Raw genomic sequence first — 27,916 nt, 5'->3', positions numbered from 1 at the left:
CCACCGAGAAAAAGGGCACACAACAGCAATCAAATATTGAGCAACGTTACAGCGGTCTCCCATATCTGCATAGTCTATGTGCAGTTCTCTAAAGGGTCCTTCAGGTTTTGGCAATGCTCCCCTCAGGGTTCGTAACGTCATGCCAGAGTTGTACGTTTGGAAGGTGGTACATTCTATTATCAACTTACTTACCTGTTCCTGTACCCCGGGGGCAAACCAATTTTCTTGAATGTCTGCTATGATGTGCTGCTTGGCATTGTGGGCGGGGAAGTGCAACTGTTTGAACGCAACTTCTAACAATTTCACCGCCATCACTACCTTGCCTGTATTATTCTGTCTCCATAGTAGGTCTGTGGCTGACTGACTACACCCTCTCTTTACCCACATTTACTTTTCTTCATTTGATGCATCTTGTTGAAGCTCAATGATTTGGGACACCGGCAATGAGTTAAACCCACCTGGCTGTGTGTCTTCCACTACTTTCTGCAACACGTACTCACCTGTTAGGGGCTTTGGCAAATAGGAGGCTTCTTTCGCGGCCGCATCCGGCGCCGCATTTTCCAGTGAGATGACGTCATCACCTCGCGTATGGGCCTGACACTTCATGACTGCTATGAGTGTAGGTTCTTTCAATGCATCAATCAATTCTCCTAACAATGCTGCATGCTGTACTGTGGACCCGTCTGTCCTCCTGAATCCTCTCCTCCCCCACCGTGCTAATCCTGCATGTACTGTTGTCGCCATATAGGCAGAATCTGTATAGATGGTGACTATGCACCCCTTTGCAGTGTTGAGTGCCTCTATGAGTGCTACCAATTATGCTGCTTAGGCCGAGAAATGTGGTGGCAAACTCTTCTGCACAATTATTTCAAATTCCCCGTCCTCCACCCGAACTACTGCTGCTCCTACATATTTTTCTCCCGTCTCACAATCTATGGAGGCATACCCATCTACGAAGTAGATTTCCCCTTCTGAGAATGCATTTTCATGTGCTTTGGGTGTGTCATCATCGTCTCCAGTGTATGTGGCGCAATCGTGCTGTGGCATATCTTCCACTGTGCATGCCTCTGTAATGAACGTGGCCGGATTTACACTTTTACACCGCACAATGTGAATGTTAGCACTAGAAATGATCAATTCATATGCTGTGGCCCTTTGAGTAGTTAATGTGCTTTTGGATCACTCAAGGATAGCAAACAGGGAGTGCTCTACGTACAACGTGACAGAGCATCCCATCACAATGGTGGAAATGTTTTCTATTGCGAACGCTGTGGCTGCGAGAACCTGTTTGCATCCGAAGTGCCCCTGCATTAATGCATCTAGGGTTCCACTGTAGAATACCAGGGGTTTGTGACCCAGAGAAGTCTTTTGTGTCAACACGGCCGTCATGAGTGTGCCATTGCAATGTGAGGACAGGTAAAATTCCTGCTCATAATTAGGGGTTGCAAGAACTGGGGCCTTAAGGGCCTTCCTTAAGACTGTTGAAGGCAATATGCATTTCCTGTGTCCAGTGTAGGGTTGTGTTTTCCCGCTGCGTGTCCTTGAGCGCCTGCAAAAGGGTCTTTGTGTATGCTGCGTAATCCAATATCCATGCGCGGCAGTAGTTACACATACCGAGAAACCTTTGCATCTCCTTGAATCTGTTTGGCTCTTTTACTGCTTTTATGGCCGCTGCTCTGTCGGGTATGATTCTTTTACCGTCCTTGGAAATCAATTGTCCTAAATATAGTACCTCTGTTAATCAGTACCGCAGCTTTTGCCTGTCTACTTTGTACCCTTTCTGTGCAAGGTTTGTTAACAGGGTAATAGAGTCCTCTCTGCACTCTTTTTCACTCCTCTCGCACACTAACAAATCGTCTACATACTGGATTATGGGACTCATTGTGTGTATGTTTCCAAGGTCTTCATGCAATATGCTGTTGAAAATACTAGGGCTTTCACAGTACCCTTGTGGCAGTCTGCAGTGTTCATATCTTTCCCCCCCTAGCGTGAATGCTGTTAGGTACCATGAACCTCGATCGAGTGGGATGGAGAAGAAAGCATTTTTTAGGTCCACTACCGTGAAATGAGTTGCTTCTGTTGGAATGCTACATAACATTGAGGCAGGATTTGGTACAAGCGGGAACTCTTTTTGTACTACGTCATTGAGGGGACGTAGGTCATGGATTATCCTTCATGCCCCTCTTTTGTCTTTTTTGATCAGGTAAATGCATGTGTTGCAAGGCGAGTTAGATGGAACTATTATGACTGTACCATTAGTGCATATATTTTGTCTTTTATTCCTTCCTCAGCTTCCCTAGGGGTATTGCTTCACCCGGGGGAAAATGGCCAGGGGTTTGAACTTGATCTTTAATGGTGTCACCTCGTGCAGCAACCCTACATTGTGTGGGCCTGTGGTCCACAGCTGCTGTGGCACTTGGGACATGTCTTCTTCAAAATATGCTGGTGGAGCTTGGATCACCGCTACGAGGGGTAGTGGCACCTTCTCCTTTGGGCCATGACATCACAGGGATTGCAATTTCCATCACTATTTCCCCATCATCTTCTGTATCGTAAAAGAGTTCCTAAACCGTCAGGTCTCGCAGGGCTTATTGGCGTCGATGCACAGTACTTTTCTCCACTGGCATTCCTGCACGTCCATCGCTATCACTGTTATTTTTTGGGAGGACACCTGGACTGCATGTATGTCTAATGATATTATTGAACCTGGCACTATTTCCGGGTCTGCGACTGGGCGGAAAACAAATTCTGAGCGTACTCTCCATATTTTATCCTTCAACTCTGGCCCTACTCTCGCATGTATTCTCAACCCTTGAACAAACATGTCTGGGTTCACTGGTATGCCGCGTGTTTGAGGGAAGTCAGCTTGTGTATATATCACTAGCATTACACGAACCGCGCATATGCCTGGCGTGCAACACACGATTCCTCTTTCAGTAAAATAAATGGTCATGTTGAGTTTGCTAAGGAGATCCCTCCCATGTAAATTAATGGGTGACTCTTCGTAATACAGCAGGGGTGCACGTACCGTTTTACCCCCCACGGTTATGTCTGGCTCCTCAGTGTATGGAACCTCGACCACTGCATTTCCAAGGTCCAATTAGAAAGCAGAAACCTGCCTTCCCAGAGGCATGATCTTTCCACTCCCGAATCCACCATGAATATGAATTGTTTGTTTCCTATCACCGCCCCCACCAGTGGTTCCTCTGGTTCGTTACGGGTCATCGACAGTACTGAAAACGCAAGTGCTCCCTGTGGGCTGTCCTATGCTGAATGCTACGGGAGTTCATTACATCAAAAACATTTCCTGTTACCATTGCTGTCCCTCTACAAGGTGTGGTCGGGTCACCATTGGCTGTTGTAGCGTAAGCGTAATTGCGTGCATTGTCATGGGAATGGGGGTGTGGCAACGTGTTCTGTGTATGCGTTTGGTGCTCGCTTATGTGTCTTAGGTCTGGCTCACTGTCTCTTCTGTCCCCCCCCCCATCGGTAGCCTGTAGGGGCTTCCCGGGTGGGGGTGTCCAATCTGATGTTCAGTTGGGTAGGAGTTGCTGGGCCTACTACGACATTCTCTCATAAAATGTCCCCACCTCCCACAATTCCAACACTGTCCTTGCCCTCCTCCTCTGGGACCTCCGTACCCTGTACCTCCTCCTCTTGACCCCCTGAATCCGCCTCTGTTGCCCCTCCCTCCTCTCATTGGCCATTGTGGTCCCTCGTACTGATTCTCCCAAAACCATTGTTCTGGGCCGTTACCTGTCCAATTTGCCACCATTTCAATTGGTATTCCTGTCTGGCCGTCTTCCTCTTCTCGCTCCCTCCCTGCTGCGCCAGTTGCTGCTATTGCACTGACCTTCAATAGTTTGCTTTGCACTAATTTAGCTTCGTATGCCAACCGCCGCTGGGCTATCTCCTTTTCCTTCTCTTTGATCCTCTTACAGTGGTGCACTATAATGCTATAATGCTTTGAATTTCAGGCCACCCCTTGGCTTTTATTCCAGCTATTTTATCAAGGGCCTTCTGCACCTCCTTTGGGAGCCCCCACTTTATAATAAAATAAAACAGGGACATTGATTGGTCCCAGGCCGTACCCGTTCCTGCACCAGGAGAATGAAGGACATTGCATCTTCCTCATCATTCATTGTGCATTGCATCACTGACTGTAAATCTGGAGTGTCTGGGAATGTTTCTCTCAATGCATCCCACACACGTGCTCGCAAAGTGTTGAACGAGGCCCCATTGTGGCGGTCGCAATCTAATGTTATTCTGGGAAATCCCGCCTTAGCCCAGACCCTGTTAGCTTGGTCGCCCACTGCAGATACCAGCAGGCTTTTAACATCTCCCACCGCCAAGGGCACTCCTGCTGTGTGTTTTTCAAATGCATATATCCACTGGCTGTTGCCTCCTGACAGCGGGGGTAGCTGTTTGAGTAAGTTAGCCTTGTCCATCTGAGCCCGCGGTATGTAATTTGGCCTTCTAGATCCCCTGTGTATCAGTGGCAACTGCAACCCCTTTTCTTTCTTCGTAGTACTTACCTTCTTCCCTTTTTTCCCGATCACAGCCATACACCCTGTTCTATTCCTTAACCTTCCCCTCCACTACTCCATGGCAGGCAATCCCTCTCTTGACCCAGCCCCACCGGCGGTAATCCCCAACCTCCTTCCCTCTTCTTCCTGTTCTTCTAAGTCACTCCAATATTCCTCTTCCCGATCTGATGCCACTCCTCCCTCATCTACCTCGCGCTCACTATCAGCTGTGTTTATTTCTATGATTCGTGTAGGGGTGTCATTTATCCGAAATAATATCTCGCCCTTTTTCCACCCATCTTCCTCTGCCCTTACACTTGGTTGGGGCGTCTCATCGTGTTCTGTTCGGGGGGTAAGTGACCCCCATTGTTCACCCATGGCTCTCAAACGAGCCAACTCAGCTCGAGCCATCGTTAACCGTGAATCTAGATCCTGTGTGAATTTGTCAATGTCGATTGTAGGGGTACTTACCTGTCTGATTGTCCCCTGGCTCTCATAAGGGGGTGGCGCTGTGCTGGATGGTTTAATTGTGGGGGGTGCTGTGGGCTGTGCTACATATTCAGGATCAATATATCCTAGTGCAGGCACTGGTTTTGACAATAAGGGATAAACACGTGTTACTTCTACCAATCCCTCACTCTGCGTGGTCGAACCTTCGCTGCCAGCTGATGTCAGCGGAAATGTGTTATTCTCATTACATTTTTCCGGAGGCACCTCCTCGAACAGGCGCCATAAATCCAATATTTCTCTTCTATTCTGTAACTATTTTCCCTTCTATTTAATAAACAAGCACGTGGCAACCATATCTATTACCGTTTTATCAAAAGACCCTCCTTGTGGCCAGACCTGGGGCAATCCTTCACCTTTCAGCTCCACAACCCACTGGTCGTGGTATTTATTTATTTTATCAACATATCCCGGTAGGGTCTTACAAATGTGAGCGAGGGGAGTCCCCCGCACCCATTGTATGTTATAATCAATGTAAATCAATTCCCAGTTCATATATATTCAGTGAAAAAACTTTGTTAAAGGGATGTTATGGTTCCAAGTAAAACCGAAAAACCCCTGAAATTCGCCAGTTATGGTAAGCTAAGCAACCATAACTCGCGCCACCACCGTGCACTGCTAAGACTAACACCCACGACATCAAAGATGACATCACACATTTTGGGACTTTTAAAAACTTTTTTTGGTGTTCGATCTGTCCGCGGACAGCGCGCATGTCTGCGAACCGGGCACAAGCACCCCTATAAAAGGCCACACCCTAGAGCTCATTCTCATTGTGTTTCTGGCTATCTTACAGAACCCAGTGCATTTCCCTGCCAACTTTCCAGATTTTCATCTGAAACCTGATGGCATCCATGGCTGCAGTACTACCACCTGGTGCTACATCTGCTTCAGCACCACCCCCACCTCCTCCACTACCTCCCCAAGGGCCTGAAGAGGGGCACAGGAGTGAGGATGCAGAGGCGGATGAAGAGGATGACGAGAATGAGGTAGAGGAACTCCCTACTACCAGCACTCGGCGTGAGTCTTGGGTGTGGTGGTTATTTACCATTCATGGTAATGTTCCTAAGGCCTGTGCGAACCGAGTCACCTGCAAAGAGTGCAAAATGGTACTCAGTCGCGGGAGGCCTGGTTCATACAGCTTTGGGACAACTACCATGAAGCGACACCTAAAGTCATTCCACACTGGGGCCATTCGCAAGGTTGTACCTTGCGAGGAGCATAGTAGGTTGACTTCCTCTACTTCATCCTCCGTTTCCGATCCTGTCACCACAAGGAACACTCCTGTGGGACAGCGTATTCCTCAAACTGCCTCACAGGCCATACGCAATACTGATGACCCTTACCTTTCGAGGGTCACAGTTGTGTGTATGTACTGTGACGCAGTACTCTGCAGGGGGAAAGACTTCAAAGTGCTTTTGAGGCGTTGGTCTCAGAGCACGAGAAGATCTGCTCACTACCCAAGTAAAACCCACTCTACATCTTCCTCTCTCCACCCGCCCTTTCTTATCCCTGTGGTTGGTGTCCCCCCTTACTCTCCTCTTCCCTCCTCTCCTAGTGTATCGTGTATAAAAAAAACAAAAAAATATAAAACAAAAATCCAAAAAAAAAGGCTCTTTTCAGAGCCGCCTTTCACAGTCTAAAAATAGAAGTGAAAATAAATGAAACAGGGCCCTGTGTATTTTTTAGAAGTCTGCGGACAGTCCGCGAACATCTAACATTTTGGGGTGCTGCCCTATCATAACCATTGCAGTTTTGTCTGAGAGGAAGTGGTGGCTCTGAAAAGAGCCTTTTGGTGGTGTTTGTTTGTGTTTGAAAAATTTGAAATGCTCAACACCTACTACAAAATGGATGCTGTAATTCCAAAAAAGGTTGCAATGCATTTTGTACATTTCTCAGAAAAATCTGATTGCCAGCATAAGTAAGATGGACTCCATCTCTGCGAAAAATGTATGTGCTACGAAACATAATATTTTCATTGTGAAAAGAGGACATGCCAAAATCTCTTAGAAAGGCACAAACAGCCTTATTGACATTGCGCCTTGCTTTCTCCATTTGTGGACCAAATGAAGAAGAACGAAGCCACATTTGTCTCTGCGCAATCAGTGAAAAAATTACTTGAGAATTTGCAAACATGTGCATGACCTTCCCAAGTCCTTCTTTCATTGCAAATTGCAAGGAAATTCCAGACACATGTCCTAAACTGTTCCCTCCACAAGGAATTACAATTATGTCTGGATGTTGCTCTGTCTCCAAAGTAGCACAGAGAGGTAGCATGTCCAACCACTTCATTCCACGTACTCCATGCCAGTGCACTTCCACATGTGGGAATCCAAGATCTACAGCTACTCCACAGCTTTCTGCATGCACCCTCAACCAATGTATCCACGAGTCTCCCAAAATCCAAACAATCTGTTTTCTAAACACACAGCCATAGCTATCTGTTCTTCTCTCAGCAAAAAGAGTATCTGAGAAACTCTCTCCTGGCACAACACACACACTAAACTTTACTGACCAATTCCTTGCTCTGCTCATTCTCATTTGCATGCCTCCTCACCCCAAAATCCCCAGATGTAACACGCAATGTCTGCGGACTACCGCCATGTCCGCGGACATATCGTAACATGGACAGTCCTTCTACCATTTTCATTTCACTTTCTGTGCCATTCCCTCATTGGATATAGCTAAGAAGTTACACGACCATCCACCAGTCACATCCAAGACCTCTACATCTAACTGCATCATCATAGATCAGCACTTCAAATGTACTGTTAATCTCTCTAAGTACAAGTGTCCTATCATTGGAAAACACCTTCTACAAGAAATACTGTACCCGTCTCCAAGATTTCTACTTGCAGCTGCATGCATATCCATATGCATGAACACAAACTACAGGTATGCATACTTTCCGTATAGTACATGTACAATTCTTATAGATTCATATAAACCCGATTAACTGACTTTTAGCTTGTATAATCTATAAAATGAACTTACTGTCATTTTGTCCATCTCCTATAATCAACTGTCACTTCCAAACCTATCTGCTATTTAATTTCTTTTTACACACACATTTGCAAAGCATGTTTTGAACTAACATATTTAAAGTACAATATAAAGAGGTAACATACTCTAACAAAATTGCATGCACAAAGTATGTTCAAATGTCAAACAACAATACTTGTACAAAAACATGAAAATGATATAGCACGCAAGCAGCCCATGGGCATTGGGGCGCTGTTACTTGCAAGATCTTAGTTATAGGAATAGTGGCATTCAGTGGTACATTATGAATTCCACAAGGCATAGAACTGATATTTTGTTTGGTACAGTTAGTCATTACAATACAGCTTATGCATTAAGAACATATGATATGTATTCAACTGGTGTGACGCATCTTATGTGAATAAGATAGTTTTCATGGTTTTGCGGAAGGTGCTGAGGGTCAATGTCAATTAAAAAAATCAATGTCTAAGTTAAAAACAGTGCTATATACAAACAAAATTACTAATGTGTTTCCTATACAATTGCAGTGAAGACCATTCTCCTGAAAAGAAGCAGCCGAATTTGAAGTACAAAGAACAACTAAGAAGAAACCTGCTCATTCCAGAGAAAAAGTAAGTTGAATACCACCATAATATTTGTACTATTACTCAAACACACTGTAAGGTTAATTCATGCTATTTCTGCCCCTAAAAATAGAGATTGTGCACCATTCTGTCCACAAATCCCCATTTCTTAAACAGAGATTTACAAGCAGAATGGCGCACAAATTCCTATTTTTCGGCACACAAATGACCCAACACAGCACCTAGAATTTTGATATTATAGAACAAACAACTGTTTTAATTGTATATCATTAGATTTACTATTTGTACTTCTCCACACCACTAGCTTACTTTCTACTGTCATCTGAACCGCAGTTTAGTAGCACATAAATTCAAGAATACCCATCCCAACGAGTTGTAGTTGCCCAATGCACGATCACACACCATCACGTACATCTTTATCATCTTACTCCGTCACTCATGCACACAGCACACATACATTGCAGTACACCCCAACCCATACCTTCTTTATTTTTTCAACAGACCCTGAAGAATGCCTACCAAAAATCAAGTCCGTAGAAAGCAACGCAGAAGCAGAGCAAATGAAAATAGAAGCGTCCAAAATAAGCATCCATCTCTAGCAGAATTTGTAAAAAAAGTTCAAACAAAACAGCTAATACAGTCATTACCGAAACAAAACAAGCTTCAAGTACAGAAACTTTGCCTCCTCTATCAAAATGTAAAACGAACCAGAAAACAATTAACAAAAATTCAGCTACCACTACAGATAAAACTGCTCCTATAAATCTTGATATAGTGCAAAGTAAGCATACCAAAAAAGTATTTTAGCAAAAATGTTCCGTCACAGAATCCTTCAAAATCTTATAAAAACAGGAGAGAAATCAGGCACAACCCTTAAACCCTATCGTAGGAAATTAATCTTGGAAGCGTTGATAGACAGTGCAATCCTTCTCAGAAGAAAGTTATTTATTTTAGTGTTAAACAAAATGAAACCACTAACAAAACTAATGACTAAATTACAAAAATGACTTCTCAATAAACGAAATGTCAACAGAAATAACTTCTTAAGTATCTGTGGAGGTGAATGGAGTCACACTACAATCACTGAACCATATTTTAATTGAAGAAGCATAAAAATAAAAGCAAACAAATACAATTGCCATACATAGCAGTGGACGAGGTTATGAAAAAGTAAATAATACCATAATGGAACAAGAAATACTGCTTCCAAAAATATCCCCAGAAAACTTAGAATTACCTCTCCATTCAACTGAATAAGAACGTCTAGTATACAAATGGCCATGCACGTCAATGTGTAACATTCCCAAAAAAACTTTCAAGTCTTTACGCCAATTCCTCAATCAATATGTCAAAGGCAAAGACAACATCAAAATTAAACTACTGCAAAATATGGATACCTGTCCAGTGCGCAAGTACACAGGACTACAAGGACATTCATTGGTCTGCATTTCAGGACCTACTTGCAAAGCCACCTTCCATTATATCAAAATGATATCAACACCTCATTCAACTATAAGAAATATAGTCTATAAACTGTATTATGCTAAAAGTCCTGCTTAGCACTAGCCAATTTAAATAAGATTCTTCTACATGGTACAGCAAAATACCTACTTGAAGAAATCGACTATATCCAGAAAAAATATTTTGGAAGTGAATGCCACTTACAGAATGAAATGGCTTTAAAGCAAATTAGCAACAATTCTATGCATTGCAACCTTCTACTACACACATACAAAAACGAAATACTGAAATGGAAAAGTACATCTGCTGAATTACCAAACCATGTGTGTGTATGTTGCCGTAGAACATTTTATAAAAGTAACACAAACACTGTAGACCTAACATACAAAATAGAAGACAATGAAGATTCTAAATGGTTTGAATTGGCTCTCTACCTTATAGCAGAAAACAAATATGAAATAACTGACCCCTTAATACTTTGCAGTTACTGCCCTACAAAACTTGACAACAACCAAACTCCTTCACGTGCTATCACAAATAATTTGGAATTATTTCCACTACCAAAACCCCTACAACAACTCAATTTATATGAGAGCATCATAATTCAAACCGTGCACCCTTTTCAAGCAATAATACGCCTTCAACCAAAAACAGCAAAATTACCTTCCTCTGAATTAGTGAAAAGTATTTGTGGAAAAGTAGTGTATTTACCATTAGATCTAAAACAAAATGTGCACACTCTAGGAGTGCAACGTCCCATGGAACAATCTTTATTTATCTTAGTAAATGGTGTACCTACAAAAGACAAAAAAATTTGCCAACAACTGGTAGATTTACATAAAGTTAGACAAGCCTTGCAATATCTAAAAGACAATAATGAATACTACAAAGAAATTAATATTGAAGAAAACTTGAAGGATACCACTGAAACTGGTCAATTTGAGCTCCTAGATCATGCTACAATATCCAATACTTTAGACCATTATACAATTCATCCATTGCACTCTAATGACACCGTAGAAAATGCACTAGAAACGTACCAAATGCGTCAAACAAAAGGATCACCAATCAGCATATGCGAAAAAAGTATAGAAGCACGTGCTTTTCCTCTACTCTTTCCTACCGGCAAAGGAGGAAGGTACGATGATAGACCTATTCAAATAACAGCATGAGAATACCGCTCGTTACGGATGTATTCTGAAGATCCCAGATTTAGACAAAATGTGGAATACATATTCCACCTACTCTTTGAAAGTGAACTAGCAACTTTATGTTACGGAGTTGCACACACATTAAAATCAGTATCCCACTTTCAAAATATGTCAGCTACACAATTATTACAAAAAGTGCAACAAAAAGATGAGGTTTTACAATCAAATATTACAAATCTATTAGCAAACATGCGTGGTACAAAAGAGTACTGGTTTCGACGTCATGGAGATGTACGTTTTATGATAAGAAACCATGGCCCACCCACTTGGTTTGTTACATTAAGTTGTACAGAATATGCATGGGAAGATTTACATGATTTCCTACGCATATCAAACAAAAACAAAACAAACAGTTACACGAACACCTGGAGAACTTTGTTCTCTAGATCCTGTTAATGTTTCAAGATATTTTCACTATCGCTTCATTGCTATGCTACACCTTATTTGTAATAAAACTGTTCCTCCCCTCGGAGAAGTGCAACACTTCTTTTGGAGAAAAGAATACCAAGCCAGAGGAACACCACATATCCACATGCTTTAATGGATTAAAGATGCTCCTAAATTTGGTCAAGACAATGACGCCACTGTGTTATAGTTTATTGAAAAATATGTCACTTGTGAAATTCCATCAGAAGCAACAAATAGTGATCTTCATGTACAAATTTTACAATTTCAAAGACACAAATGTGGCAAATATTGTCGCAAATACAAAAACAAAGGGAAATACTACACCAAATGCCGCTTTGGTTTCCCAAGACCGGTTACAAAAACAGGTCAAGTGAACAACTTCATGTCATCAGTTAGACATACTGTTAAAGGTAAATTACCTAAAAATACATATTACATAAAAAGAACAGTAGAAGAAAAATATATCAATGATTACAAAGCAATCATTGCTCACTTATGGAATGCAAACATAGATGTGCAGTACATTGCAGACAATTCCACTGCAGTTGCAAGATATGTTACAACATACTTAACCAAAGCAGACAAAACAGAGCTCCAAGACCTCTGGAATGACCTGTCATCAGACAAAACACTGTCTCAGAAATTATAAAGCTTGGGCATAAAAATGCTCTCCCATAGAGAATGTGGCTCCTATGAAGCAGCAGATCATTTAACTGGTACTGCTTTGTATGGAAAATCTGAAAATATAGTATGGCTAAGTCTTGGTCCTGCTAAATCTAGAAAAAGAGTTCTAAAATCATACGAAGATATAGAAACAATAGCCAAACATGATCCCAACAGCCAAGACATTTTAAAAAACAATTTACTGAGCACATACTACCTAAACAGAAGTACCACTTTGGAAACCATGTGTCTATACCACATAGCCCAAAACCTCACATACAAAAATAATATAAAACCCGATAATACAGAGTGACAAATTGTGAAGGCAGCTTAGTAAAACTCACCAAACCAAATTTAGTTAATCATATCAAATTGTCATTAAAGACTCCTGAAAATAAAGAACTATATTACATGTCCCTGCTACAACTCTTTAAACCATGGAGAAAAGAGGAAGAAACACTAGATAACTAGGACTCCTATGAAGACGCTTTCAAAGCAAATTAAAGCACTATAACTGATGTAAACTTTACACAGTACAAAACAATGTTGCACAATGAACAGCAACACGAAGAAGAACTCCAGGCCCAACTAGATAAGGACACTCCTGACAGTAGTCAACCTTCTGTAACAGGAAGCCAATAACCACTGGGAGAGCCACTAATAACAAATGAGGCAGAATTAGCTATGACAGAAGTAGAAAACACCATGCGTCAGTATGAAGATAAAGAAAACTTAACTATACTACAATCAAAACTAAACAATAAGCAACGTAGCATTTTTGAAGAAGTAACAAAAGAAATTGCACATGGTGTACAACATGAAAACAAAGAATGCAACTGCCAAAATTACAAACCTATACTACTGTATGTCAGTGGTGAAGCTGGTTCTGGCAAAACATTCTTAATCAAAATCATCAGTAAATTCCTTCAACAATTGACGAACAACAAACTGTCAGCTGTTGTCACTTCCCCCACAGGTTTAGCTGCCTACAACATAGGCGGTGTCACTTTACACCGATTACTACTCCTGCCAATAGAACACCAAAACAAATTAGACTATTACAAACTTTCTACAGAAGCTGCAATGGAACTACGCAGAGTATTAAAACAAATGAAAATGCTGCTAATAGATGAAGTGAGTATGGTCTCCAACCTAATGTTGGCTTTGATTTACCTCAGATTACAAGAAGTACTCAAAACAAACTACAAAGAGCTCTTTGGAGGAAAACACATTATTGTTTTCGGAGATCTTCTTCAATTGACACCAGTGAAAGGTGAGCCTATTTTTAAAACCTTAGGACACAAACTCTGCCGTAAAACTGTTGGCAGCATTGGAAATGTCAACCTTTGGCAACATTTCCAATACAGAGAATTAACAGAAAACATGCGCCAATCTGCAGATCTCACTTATGCCAACATCTTAAAAAGTATTAGAGTTGGTATATTATCTCAAGAAGCACAAGCAATATTGAAAACCCGGCACATTCATGCACTTTATGGCGATAATGCATGTGCTACGGATGTTATGGAACAATTATCCCACAAAAATGTCAATTGTATGGCCTTAATGCCAACTCTTGCAAGCTGTTTCAAATTCAATGAAACAATGTTAAAAAAAGAAAAGCAACCAATAATTGAAATTAGCGCCACAGACAAACTAGACATACATGGCATGACACTACCCATGTGTGAACAAGCCACAACGAGACTAAATAGTTTAGAAAATTCAATCTCCAACTGTCACGACTCGCTCCCTTCGCTCCCGTTCCCACCACTTGGGGGCATGATTTGGGGTATATTCCCTACTGGACCTTTCCTCCGAACCTTATGCTACGGTGCTGTGATGAATTGGGAGCGCTAAATCCCTATTTTCCAAGCTACTTCCCTTCCGGATCCATTCCAGGTTTTTGGCAGCCAGCATGCTCCTTTAACCAAATGACTATGCTTCCCAGAATGCCTGGCCCACTGCTCCACCTCCACCCTTGCAGGACAAGGTTGGGTGGAGGATAGGCAACAGCTGTGGCTGCAGGTGCAGCAATCAGCACACCTGAGGCGTGTGCTCGTTAAGCAGCTTTAAAAGCCTCAGTCTTACTTCAGTCCAGCGCTGGTCATCGTTTGCAGTGTTCCTGTTGTGACTAGTCCCTTGTTCCTTGCCTTTGTACCTAGTTCCTAGTTCCTGTTTTCTTGTTCCTCCGCCCTGAATCTCGGATTCATGCGCTAATTGATTTCTGCTCCCTTGATTCCCTTTTGTCTTTCTCTGTTTGCAGGCAGCATTTCTCAGTGCTTTCCCCTTTTAGATGCAGCCCAGTTTGTCTGTGTTCTATATTTCTTTGACTCTGTCCTTTGCTGCTGTAAACCCGTATGCCTTAGCCTTCCTCTTAGATTAGCTTCCTGTCTTTTCCTTGGAGGGGTAGGGAGAAGTTTGCATTGGTTATTTCGTTTTTCCCTGGTCCTGATCCTTACTTCTATTGGGATCCATTCCATGTTTTCCATAGCACTTCTGCATTTATTTCCCATTTGATTATTAGGTGTGGTGTGCGGTTGTAGCTAGCTCCTGTGTGAATGCTTATGTTTTCCTCACTAATTTGTAATCACTATTCCAACTTAGGTATTTAGTTTTCCTCCCATTGCTGTTCTAGCCTTTCGGGGTCCCAGTTTCATCAACAGGATTCGTGGGCTAGCTGACATTCAAGAGGTTTATCTCGTCCTCGTGAGTACAGTTCTTTAGTTCCCTTATTTAATACCATCAAGAGTGTTAGTTCACAGATCCTGTCATTGCTTGCCCTCCACGTGGGTTTAGCGCTGTCAGTACCTGTAACAGCAATTGGGGGTAAGGCGCTTGCCGACTTTCCTCGCGGTCAGGTGCTTACCCGACATCCCTTTTCATATATTGTTTTTGATGTCACACTCTATTTGCACTCCTGGGTTCTAGCATACATGAGTCGTTGTTCCTGTGTGCACATTTCCCTTGCCATATTCGCTGCCTTTGTATTCGCCTGACTAATCCTGACACCAACACAGCTGGATTGGAAAAAATATTAAAATTATCCTTAAATTGCAGAGTAATGCTTAAATGTAACCTTGACGTGGATCAAGGACTAGTTAATGGAGCTCTGGGTACAGTTGTTGGCCTTCAAACATATCCACATGACAACAACATTCAGTTTGTCAATATTCTCTTTGACAAACTTTCAGAAGTGAAAAGGATAGGACGCTCAACAGCTCGATTCCTTCTCTTCAAAGACATGTATGTACGCAGAGAACATTTTTCTCTAACTCTTGCATACGCAGTCACCATTCATAAATCACAAGGTCTTACCCTAGACAAAGTATTGATAGACATTGGTAACAGTCTTTTAAAGAAGGCATGAGCTATGTAGCACTATCACGCTTACGTACACTTGACAGTCTATTTCTAATCAATTTTGATGCAAGTAAAATAAACGCTGATATTCCGTGCATTTCAGAATACAATAGACTTTGGCCACACATTCTCATCCATTCACTACCATGACTTGTTTGTCCGGTGACCTCAGAGGCCTGTATCCTAATACTTGCAAAACATGGTTCAAAGATACTTTATTTACTACTGGTCATAGACTTGATTTCGCTTGTCAAACACTGTGCATGATCTGTTTAAACAATTCAGGATATACTGACTGAAGGGTAGGGTCCTTGGAGTCATTGCAGGGTTTAGGGTGTCCACCTGATAGCACTAAAAGGAATGTTGAATATACGACTGAAAAAGGGCTGGGTCACAAAAGGCACATATCATTGTGGAATTACATTTTCATTGCGGGTTCGATCAAGTGTCCAAATACCTTTAACTCGTTTGCTGACCTCATTTGACACCCTGATGGCATGGGAGAGTTGAGGCTTTCTCGTAAACTGGTTCGTTTTCTGATACATTATGTAACGTGGCTCTTTAAAACACGATATTACATTCAGACTTTTTAAATGTGGCTTGCTGAGTTGCAATTAAGTCATACTAGATTAAAGCATACTATGTCACTCGTTTGGCTCAACGTACTTATCATTGCACAAAGAAACATCAAAGTTTAAAAACACATACTTAATTCAATGTTCATCTTCTGTACATACAAGAGAACAGAATGGCTTGCTACCTGCGGCCTGCGTGTGCACCTCTAACACATACTAAGGCTTATTAGAAAAACTTGCCACTACCTTATTCTTGCAGACTATGGGCCTCATTACACGGAAGGCGGTGAGCCATGGCGCTATTAGCGCCATGGCTCATGCCGGTAAAATACCGGCACCGCCAAAGCGGAAAGGGGATTTACCGCCCCATTCCAAGGTTGGTGGGGCGGTAAATCCCCCTTCCGCCATTGCCCTTCCCCATTCCCATTTCTGCCCCATAGGGCTCTATGGGAATGGGGAAGGCGCTAATTACGGCACCGCAATTTTGCGGTGCCGTAATTAGCTCCGAGGTCCTTTAGCGGGTTGGTTTTTAACGCCTGCAAAAAGCAGGCGTTAAAGCACCTACCCGCTAAGGGACCTCATAGTAAGGCGGTAATGGTTAACGGTCACCGTTACCATTAACGGTGGCCGTTAACCATTACCGCCTTCCGTGTAATGAGGCCCTATGACACATAAATATTTACACTTAAGACTCATAGGTTACTGGACACAAGGTAGCTCTGTGCTGGCATGCATAAAACATGATTTCCATGAGTACCCTTATAACCTGTATTAGTGTACGTTATACATTTGTTATTAAGGTTTAACATAAACATTTCTGGTTATGCACGCATATTGTGTTGGTTACTCATATACACGTTGGCCCACGTTAAATTTACATACTTATGCTCGCGGAAGGTGTACTGGCTCTGTTTGTTATAATTGTAATGGATCAAAGCCTCAGGGGGTCATTCTTGTCTGTTGACTCTATCCAGGGGCATCATGTTTTTATGGTCAGGGTCTATGGGGGTGTCAGTCAGGTTTATGGAGACAAATAACTTCTGCCCTGGCCTCTGCTCAGGGCTGTATCTGGGCAAGTGAAGTAAGACGGAAGGCAGAAGATACAGTGTACATTTTGTTGCATTCTCGCAGACAGTCTTCTCATGGGAACTGAACGATTGCAGGGATGGCGAACAGGGGGAGGAGGTGGGGGGAGGCGCTTGCTCGCGGTGTGCGCCTAACTGGGCGAGCTGCAGGCTTGCATTGGAATCACACAATTGTTTTAGAATTACAAAATGGAGTTGGTGCTTTACAAAATGGAGTCCTGTCCACATCTAGTTCTACGTTACTTGGGGGAACGTCAAAGGGGTGGGGGAGACTGTTCCAAGGGTATTCCCGCGCGAATGCCCCAGGGAGACGGGGGGGCCGGGGACTGGAACCCGGAACCCAGAGCAGCCGCGACTGGGCCTACCGAGGAAGAGCAGGAATAGGGGAGAGGGTGTTAGGCAGAATCCTGTGCAGTGCCCTTAGGGACCACTACACACAATTAAGACCACAGGTGGCAAGACAAGTTTTACCTTTGGTACAAGCCCGTACTACTATGTTAAAGTGGTAGCAGTAGCGGAGCAGCCAGGCTTATCTCAAGAGTATATGAGCAGTAGTAGAGATTGCCCAAAGGGACCACAATTACTGTGCCTCAAGCAAACACTGACTCAAGGTTTCAGGTAGAAAAATATAAGTACATTTATTTTTAAACCATTTGTTATAAACACAAAACTTCTATTAAATTCAAAACCACACATAAAATATACTACAACTAACCGATTCACTTTGTACAGTATGACTCAAGACCTGTGTTTGAATGGACCGGTGTTACGAAACTAGATTGCTACCGGGGCAAAAACACACTTAGCGCCTGAGATACCCAGAGGGAGTTGGAGGCAAAAATAATAGGCAATATTATAGTTAGGCAGACAGAATCGAAGAAAACTCATAGACAGGAATTCAAGAGTCAAAGGGCCTGAGCCAGGGTCAAGTGACACCTGGTACCTGTTGTTGAGGATCACACGGTCGAACAGTTCACAATTCAACGTAGCCAAGAGTACTTTGATATTGTCAATGTTCGGAAGCAAAAGTTATAAGAAGGAGGGAAGACGGGGGCAAGCCTTGGAGATGAAGAAAAGGGATTCACCCTAATTCCTCAAGCAGGACACAGTACCTTATTCAATGGAGAAGCTGGTGCCCTGGCAGTTGTTCCTGCTGGTTTCCCGCAGACCAACGGTTCCTGGAGCTTCGATGTGAAGGAGGACGTCTGGAGGGGTCTGCACCACACTGGGATGAGGCCGGCAGCAGCAACGATGAATAAAAGGTGCGCTCCTTAAAAACAGGAGAGGCTCTTCAGATGGCTATCCGGACCACTACAGCAGTGTGCAGCGATTTTGACCAAGAAGAGGATCCTCTGGCTGTAGAAGATGAGCTGGTTATCCCCACCAAGCTCAAGGGAAGAAGACTCCAGACTGGATCTTCTCTGGTCGTCGAAGGGTAGATAGCTCAGGACTGCAGCAGGGCTTCACCGGGACGGGGTAGTTGCAGCAGCCGACTTCTTCTCTGCTTCTCTTCGGTTCCTTGTAGTTCCAGTGGCGACTCTCTGACTTCCAGCCCAAGAGACCTGCCTTTTATGCGAAAACCCCCATTCACGCAGCCTGGCTGTCAATCACGCAGCAGGGGGGTTGTCCAGCCAGGACAACCACCTCAGCCAATCATGGCAAAGTGTGACTGGGGTTTCCTCGGATACCCTGTGCAGGGGTTGACTACACCCCTCCCTCACATTCAGCCCACCTAGACACCCAGACGCCTGGAGGAGGGCTTCTGAGCAGAAGCCCGCCAAAAGACGGTGAACAAAGGAGGCAAACCTGGTTTGCCGCGCAAGTAAGACACAAGAAGGACTTTAACAAAAAGAAATGGCGAATAAACCCCACCGGAGCCAAAAGAAAAAGTTTTTGGTCAAGCGGGTTTAAGTTTGAGGCTAATATAATAGCCTAAAACAATACCACGTTTATCTAATATAATCGCGGTAGAAAAGTTAGGGTAGATACCACTGCCACCAGCCAAGTCTAAATGTTAATAGAGCGAAACAATGCTCTAGAAGGTACAGATACAAGGGGATTCAAAGTAACCCTTTCAGTACTCATGGAAGATGGGGTGTACTGGATCTGTGGTAATTTGACTAAGTAAAGTCAAGGGCAACTTTACCCTTTTCTACGGGACTGTAGTCAGCCCCAGAAATGGAGTCGGTGGGAAGTCTAAAAGATAACCCTGTGTCACTGCACTGAAGGTGCATGTTTAACACACAAAAGGGGGCTACTGAAGTGGTGTACTCCAGAGTCCACAATCATAAAACAGGTAAAAGATACATGGCAAAACATGGGTAAGAGTGGGGGAAAAGCTCACACTCTTACCAAGTGAAAGAAATAAACTCCAGAAGTCCAGCAAAGCTGCTGGGGGACTCACTAGGTGAGGGAAATTAGCCATAAATGAGAATTCTCCCTAACACTGGGGTATCTAAAATATCCCCTCCTTCCACTCACCTCAAAAGGTTTGCTCTTGGAAGCTTCCACTTACGGCTCTTACAGCAAATCGATAAAGTTCACAAGGTTTCTGTGTCTCTTGGGGTTCCCTTACCCAAGCTTCGATCTTTCCAGTTCCAAACAGAAAGACACAGTTCCTGTTAGGCCTCTCAGGGTTCACTTCCCCAAGTTTTGGCCTCTCTTCACAAAGTTCAACAATGTCTTTAGTGGGCCTCTTAAGGTTCCCTTCCCCAAGCTTAGGCTCCCCAAGCGTAGGATCCTTCCCCAAGCTTCCCTTCCCCAGGCTCCCCAAGCTTAGGCTCCCCAAGCTTGGGATCCTTCCCCTAGCTTCCCTTCCACAGGCTCCCCAAGCTTAAGCTCCTTCCCCAAGCTTCCCCAAGCTTCCCTTCCCCAAGCTTAGGCTCCTCTGGGTCAGAAGATTTGCAGTTTCTTACTTTACAACTCAACTGAGGATTCAAAGCTCCATTCAGGCCTCCCAGGGTTCCCTTCCCCAAGTGTAGGCCCTTACGAAGTTCACCAATGTCTCTGATGGGCCTCTTAGGGTTCCTTCACCCCAAGTCTAGGCCCCTCTGGTCTCAAGCAAAAAAAAGTTCCTCTTGTCAGGATGTACCTTTCACTGTGCAGTTCTTTCATGAGGGAAGTATCAGAGAAAACGCTGGGGTCTCTGCTCCTCCCAGACGTCACCACTCTGACCTCTAACCCTTTTGCTCTTCTGTGCCTCTTTCACTGTGTCCTTTCTTTACTTTATTGTGTGCCCTGCACACTTTCTTTTCCTGTCGTGCACACTTGCACCTTCTTTCCACCTTTCAGTGCCTCTTGCACACTTCTCTGTACTTTTCACTGTGCTCTCTTGCATACTCTTTTTTTCTCACTGTGCTCTCTTACACCCTCTGTGTTTCCTTTGGGTCACTTGCACCCTTTTCTCATGTTTGGGTTACTTTCACCTTCTCTTTATTGTCTATTTTCCTTCTCGCTGTCTCTCTGTTTTGGGTTGCTTGTGTCCCTCTCCTTATTTTTGGGTCACTCACACACCCTCTTAGCTGCTTTCGTGCTGCAAAGCTCTGTCTTTCTTTACTTTCTCTGACATTCTGCTTTCTTTCTCTTGTCGCATTCCAGCTTTCGCCCCAGTGCGCTTTGCCTTTACCTTTTTTTTCCACTTTGCTTTGCTTTCTTTCCGCTTTTGCTCACCGGGTTCTTCCTTTCACAGCGCTTCTGCTCCCGCTCCGGCCACCCGCACTCTACTGAGTTTCTCTTTACTTCACGAAAATCATCAGCAGTAGCGTGCCACTGGCAAGTAGGTCAAATCAGTTCAAATGGGTTTGGGTTGAGGTCAGGGTCTCACCACCTGCCTCTCAGAAATGCTGGGACCTGCACACATCCCAGGGGAATGAGCACTGGCCTGAACAAGGCCGAAAGACTGCCTTCCGTCCGCTCTGGCTCCCTGGAGACACGGTTCCTTCACCACACTGAAGCCCTTCACACACACCAGGCCAGGACCCCGGCGTCCCGTACTCCACTGGTCCTTCTGGGCTCCTCTCCTGCCAGCCTTCTGCTCCTTGGCCCCCTGGTTCCATCCAGCAACCCCAGCCTGCTCAATGATCTTGGCAGAATCACCCTTTATATACTGTAGGTGAGTCAATTGGAGTCAGGTGTGCACAGATGGGGGAAAGTGCCTGACCTTGCCTGACTCTATTAGTGGGACAATTCATATGTTATATGGTTATATGGTAGGCATCACTTTGTATCCGTAGGTTGTTTCTATGGGTAATCTTCATTATTCTCTGTTGCCTCTTCCTCGTCTTGGTACTTGTGGGAATTGGGGAGGGGGTGACAGGGAAAGACGGAAATTGATATTTAGGGGCTACATCATTATAAGGTGATCGATAGAGGAAAGAGGGTTGTCCCATAGCCCTGTCTGTATTTGCCTGGGGTGATTTCCTTTCTCTCTGGCCTAAGCCTGGGGAAGACTATGTGTTTGTCTTATCTGATCCTCCTCCTTGTCTGTTTTTGTTCTACTACGATACTTCCACCTCCTTCTTGAATTAGGGATCCTGGTACCTGAATGCCCCATGAAGGCTTCGAGGACTTTCTCCTCCCTGCATGCCATCCCGTTGGAATTCCGCGCCTCACGCTTGTCCACCCCCAGGGTTGGGATCCAAGAGCGATGGCCCTCCCTTGGTCAGCTGAATAGAGGATTCTCTGGGTCTACATGTGAGAATACTTCTATTTTTCTCACAATGCTCACTGCATGAATACATTTCAAAGCATTTGACTATTTACATGCTATCATACATAAAGACTACATGGCTTGAGATAATGCTCTATCTCATGAATGGCTAAACTACACAACACTTCTCCGCCCTTCTCCTGAATGCAGTCTCTAACTTCCCCTGGGAGCATGCTCCTGATTGTCTCTCCTGGTGTTTCCTCGCAGCATTTCTTCCTTTCTTCCAGCCACCTCCAGATGTCTCCTTCCCACCCATCCTCCTTTTTTATTATCTCCTCCAACCTCAGTTAGATGTCACCTTCCAAATTCTGCCACCTCTCTGTTAACTCTGCTTACCTCCTCCTGATATCTGCTTCCAGCTTCCTCTACCTCCTATCTATTCCCCCCCAAGCTACCCCTGATGTCACCAGCCATCCTCTTTGTCCTCCTCTCTGCTATCTCATCCAGCCTTCACCTGATGTCTCCAGAAAAAACTCCTCTCTCCTCTTCTCTCCAGGCACTTGGTTTTTCTCTGCCTCAACCGCCAGTCTAGAGCAGCAGCTCACATTCCAACTCCTTCTCCTCAAACCAGTCCGACACTGCCCACACTTTCCTAGGATCCTAGCCCCTTTGATTGAGTTGCCCTATGTCGAAATGCATAGTCATGTGTCTTGTGATTGATGTTGTAACAGAATTGGAGTGGCAGATTTTGACAGTTGAAAACACCTGATTGTAATGTCCCTCTACCAAGATATATGGCAATGCAAATGGAGCCTATTTCACTGTTGTCTGCCATATTTGTTTCCACATGTGCATACAGGACGCTGCCACACGGTCCCCCCTTGCATAGGCTGTTTCTCCCGTCCCTTTCTCCAGCTGGTACATATGCCCGAATGCTGCTAGTTTGCCAGGTCTATCAACTAGCCTAATTACACTTATTTTCTCAAGTAATCTGCTTCCTGCGGGTCACCTCGCATGGACGTTTACATAGGTCTTGGCAGGATAGCTCAGCAGCAACGTGCTCGCCTTGGAAGCAAGACAACACGGAGCAACATAGGTTCGATCCCCGGCTCCGCGCTTAGAAACCTCTGGGTATTAAGCGTGTTATAAATAACCTATCTTATCATATTATATCATAGGTAGGGCTACCCCCTACTCCCACTGGTGATTGGGGTAAGATGCATATGCATAAACACTTGTTTGTAAATTAAAGTGTACAGGTATGGGTATCCACAGCAGATGTCCCATGGAGTATTTCTGGCATGATGATCCAAAAGGAACAGATACTGTCAGCAATTACTGGTTCGAATGTACCATTATTAATTTTAATCACACAAAGTTTTTATAAGAAAGAAAGAACAATTCATTTGCATGAAATTTACAAAAAACGAAGAACAGAGAACACCAACATCTACAGTCATTGATCTATGTGACATTATACAAGTTTCCGTGAAAACATTTTCTTCAATGTAGGTGTATACCATGGGACAATATCTTTGAAGGAAAAGGTCATAGTTATTACATAGAAAAGATTAAAGATGTTCACACGGTGTAATGCCGAAAGAAGACGGCACAGCAGAGAGATGAAATTAAAGAAAGTTGTTTGAATTAAAGAAAATTGTACATTGATTTTGTGAAACATCTCTGCAAACAGAACTAATTATTTCATGGTTAGACAGAACCAATTTCTTCATGGTTAGTACTTAGTGAGTCTCTTCAAATTTAGAGACTCCAAGGTTCAAAGATTGTATTCCTCTAGGTTGAGGTAATCTTGATGTAGGGCTTCAAAGTCCTAAAGTCCATATACCTAGGTCAGAGTCTGCCAGCGTGTTAGTAAAAAATCAAAATGATCTGTTACAGGAATCTCGTAAAGGTTCAGTGAGATCCCTGGCAGGGTACGTTTCGGCCAGGAAACTTCTAGGTCATCGCGCCTTTGTCAGGGCATCTTCGTGGACCCTGTTAAATACACAGTATGTGTGTGTTAGTGACATGCCAAAAATGATAAAAGTATAATTTTTAAGGGGCCATATGAGCTAAAAATGCACACTTACCCAAAAATGTAGGGCTAGTGGTAGACTCCAGCTTGTATGTCCCTGTCCAGTAGGGTGGCCATGGGTGGCGGGGCAGTCAAAACTCATGAGTAAAATGAGCAAATCAGGGTGGTTGGCCGGAAAGAAGAAAGGTAGGAAAGGCTAAACTGTCTGCAAAAGAAATGTGGGCCATATTAGATATGGAACGTGGACTAATGTGGTCAGGCGTTTCTTAGCTGGGGTCCCTTGTGTTGTATGAGTCAGACCACCCTTTTTGTCAGGAATGCACCCTGACATAGTTGTTTGTGAAAGGAGCGAGTGTATCAGGGCAGCAAGGTTGAAAATACTGTCCCTAGAGCTGCCTGGCGTACAGTGGCCGCATAGGTGGCCAGAGTTGAACTGTGATGATTGAGGTGTAATCTGCACACATCCGGACCCTGTGAACGAACACAAAACGTGGCATCCAGTGTATGCCAAAATTCTCATATTTCTAGCAGCAGGTCATTACGTACCAACATTCTTTCAGTGTGTTAATGCTGGAGGCGGAGCTCCCTGGTAAAGTTTGTTCGTCTGGGCAGTGGGAAGAAAGAAGTCCTGGTCAGATGTACTCAGTCCGATGATAGCATGAAACGGTGGTGAAATAGCACTATTGCTAGACAGCTCATCTTAAATGTGTTCCCGATAGATGCAGCCTTAGGTCTAATAACACCGGCCTACTGGAAACACCGAAAGTGGATACTTCCCATTCTCAACCCCACGTCTCTGGAATACCCTGCCCCCTGATCTGAGACTTTGCCCTTGTCTCGTCAGCTTCAAACAGAACCTGAACACCATTCTCTTTGAATAACCTTCAATAACTCCACACTTTTACTTGTTCACCCTTGGGTTCCTCTGACTTTTTATGTGTTTCTGTTATTTGTCTGTTCCAGCGCTCGCATGCCTTAGGGCTCTCGTCCAGCGCTTTACAAATAAATTAAATAAATAGCGCTCGCATGCCTTAGGGCTCTCGTCCAGCGCTTTACAAATAAATTAAATAAATAAATTAAAACTATAAGTGTTGTTACCTGTGGACCAAAGCTGCCTGGATCGGTAGTTGTGCGTTTGCAATGTAGTAGGAAACGCTCCTTCTCTCGCCGCACAGAAATATATGCAAGCCGAAAGTCTGTGCGTCGTCGTCATGGGAACCGGTGCAGCTACTGCGTGTGGAGGTGTGCCCGGAGAGGCTGTATCCACATTGGTCGGAGACGGCTGTGTTGCTCGAGCTGTGTCACGTGTGTGCAAAACTTCCTGTTGGTATGGGAACAATTATGCATTTCGGAATTTCTTGTCCTTGGAGATAAGCGGCTGCCAAAGGCATATAGCTCAGGGATACAATTGGAGGTAATGTGATGCATCATAAGGAAATCTGCTTGATGCTGTGTGAGCAATGCCGCTCATTCACTGACTAAATCTTCAGGAAACAGGCGTGTTCCTGGGGGTGCACTGTAACAAGTGTCTCCTGGGAATACTCGGGTGGTATTATTAGCAAGAGGTATTGCGCGCATGTGGGTGTTAGCATCTAAGTCTGAGGTCACTGCGTCTGATGGGTCTCTGGTGCGCAATGAAGGACATTTTAAACAGTGGTAGAAATTCCTCATTAAGGACATGATTGTATGTGTCCAATTTGCGTATCCAATGGATCTCGTTCTCCAAGAGGCTTCTTTGCACGTTGGGTCCACCAGAGTAAATCGTTTGGCGAGTGTTGGTATTCCATGTAGTGGCTCACCAGTGGAGCAGAAGCATTTTTGCAGCATATTGTAGATCTGGGCTCCGAAATCCTTCTGTTTACTGTTCTCATTGTTTGACCAACATATCGAAGTCCGCATGGACATTCGATGCAATAAATGGCTTGGTTAGTTTTGCAATTGGTCATGTTGCGAAGTGTCCAGGTTGTTTCTCCTATCTTGAATGATTCTATTTTTTGGGTGAATTGGAAGGCCACACAGCTTCTGCATGGATGTGGCCCGTCACCACTCAGAGGTTCCATAGTCTAGTGTGAAGTGTCTCCCTGGTAATTTGGGAGTGGACCAATTTGTCACATCATTTTTTAGCCATTTTAAAAGCAAATATTGCTAATGGTTCCTGGCAGATTGAGGCGTATTAGTGACCAATATTTACTGATTAGTTTCTTAAACTGAAAGGTGTGTGTGCCATGGGTGATCACACAAGTCATTTGTTTGTTGGTATCCTCCTCTGTGCTGTTTTTGGTAGTTAGTAGGGACTCTCTATCGGTGAAGCTTGCTAATTTTTTAGACCTTGATAGTAGTTTATTTGGGTATCCATGTGTTTGCAACCTAGTGTCCAGTTCTTCTGCATGTTTGCACAATTTCTCAAGAGAGCTACGGTTTCTTCTGATACGAAAATATTGGCCATAAGGCAAATTCTCTTTGACATGTGCAGGGTGGTTACTTTGAGAGTGTAGTAAGTTATTTCTATCACTACATTTGCACTAAAGGCTACATTCCAAACTCTTGTTGTTATGTCTAATTATCAGGTCCTCCGGGAAGTGGTGTTCCGACGTGCTGTATTCCATTGTGAACTGGATGTTTTCATCTTGCTTGTTTAGCCAGCAGTGGAAGGATTTGAGTTTTTCTTCTGTTTCGTTCTAGATGAATATAACTTCATCATCTTCTCCAGTTGTTGATATATTCATGGAAAGGATTCAGATCGGACAGAACATGTTCTGCTTCAAAGCTGGCCATAAACACAATGGCTAAGCTCGGCGCAAATGCCGTGCCCATGGCACAATCTTTTTCTTTAAAGAAATAATTGCTGGTTAAATACAAAAAAGTTTTTGCATAAAGCTAAGGTCATGAGTTCTACTATAAAATTGAGTGGAACCCTAGTTTGCAGATTATAAGTGCTCAAATGTTGCCGTATACATTCAATTGCCTGGTTTTGCAGGATTCTGTTATAAAGGGATTTTATGTCCATAGTCTTTTAAGAGTTGTTTATTGGGCTCCATTCACCATCGAAGCCATTCGGAGCAGCACAGGCTTCCCCTTCCACCACAGTGCCTCAAGGACTTCCCTCCCATCACCCACACATAAGGTAGGCTCTCCTGGACTTGGTGCTTTAAGAAGAAGCGCACTGGTCGCAAATCCCATTTTGAGACAGTCACATCAAAAAAATGAATATTTTAAAAAAAGAAAAAAAATACTTAAACGCTATTGCAGCATTCCACAGCTGCTGTGTGCCTTAACTTTCTTTGTGGTACAGAATTGGGACATCTGTACATCATGTCTCCAGCGCATTTGCAGTTCTTGGGGGGCCTTCCCTGCTGTGGGAAGCTTAGCGCTAATTGGGCCCCTTTCTCATCTAAGGCCCTATCAGGCAAGCCGGCAGGCAAAGGCTGGCCCGCCTCCAAAGGCCCGTTTCCAAGGCCCCTGTCTAAGCCTGTCTGGGCCACCGGAATTGCAGACTCGATTAATTGTTACTGCGGTCACAGCTAGTCATGCTTCTTATGACTGGGTGCCTCATCCTTGCTCCTCTGGACTATAGTATTCCCCCTCTTGCCAACACGTGAGTGCTGACTATTGCTCCATTGCCTGCCTCTTCCTTCCTTGCCCTTCCAGCCACTTTTACTGTTCTATCTCTTCTGACACATATCCACTGTACTTCATGGTCAAACTATTACTTTGCATTTCACTCCTTGAGCCATCACCTCCACCGCCACCATTTTGTTACTGCTGTGCTGCATTACTGGTGTCACATTATTCTCATCCAGGTGTGTTTTCACCTTGCATTGCACCGTTTGTGACGGAATAGTTTAAA

At 43.8% G+C, this 27,916-nt stretch overlaps 1 long non-coding RNA gene across 1 annotated transcript in view; it reads right to left on the bottom strand.

The window, feature by feature from the left end:
• LOC138566000 (uncharacterized) overlaps positions 1-25,252 on the bottom strand; it is a 31,440-nt gene extending 6,188 nt beyond the window's left edge. Inside the window, exon 1 of the long non-coding RNA XR_011301771.1 lies at positions 25,168-25,252. This is a non-coding gene — a long non-coding RNA (uncharacterized lncRNA). The remainder of the gene's footprint in view (positions 1-25,167) is intronic.
• Positions 25,253-27,916: the final 2,664 nt, after the last annotated feature.

The sequence above is a fragment of the Ambystoma mexicanum genome, chromosome 2p (assembly GCF_040938575.1).
Source record: "Ambystoma mexicanum isolate Mex_15411 chromosome 2p, UKY_AmexF1_1, whole genome shotgun sequence".
Lineage (NCBI taxonomy): Eukaryota > Metazoa > Chordata > Amphibia > Caudata > Ambystomatidae > Ambystoma > Ambystoma mexicanum.
This window is presented reverse-complemented; position numbering and strand designations above follow the sequence as displayed.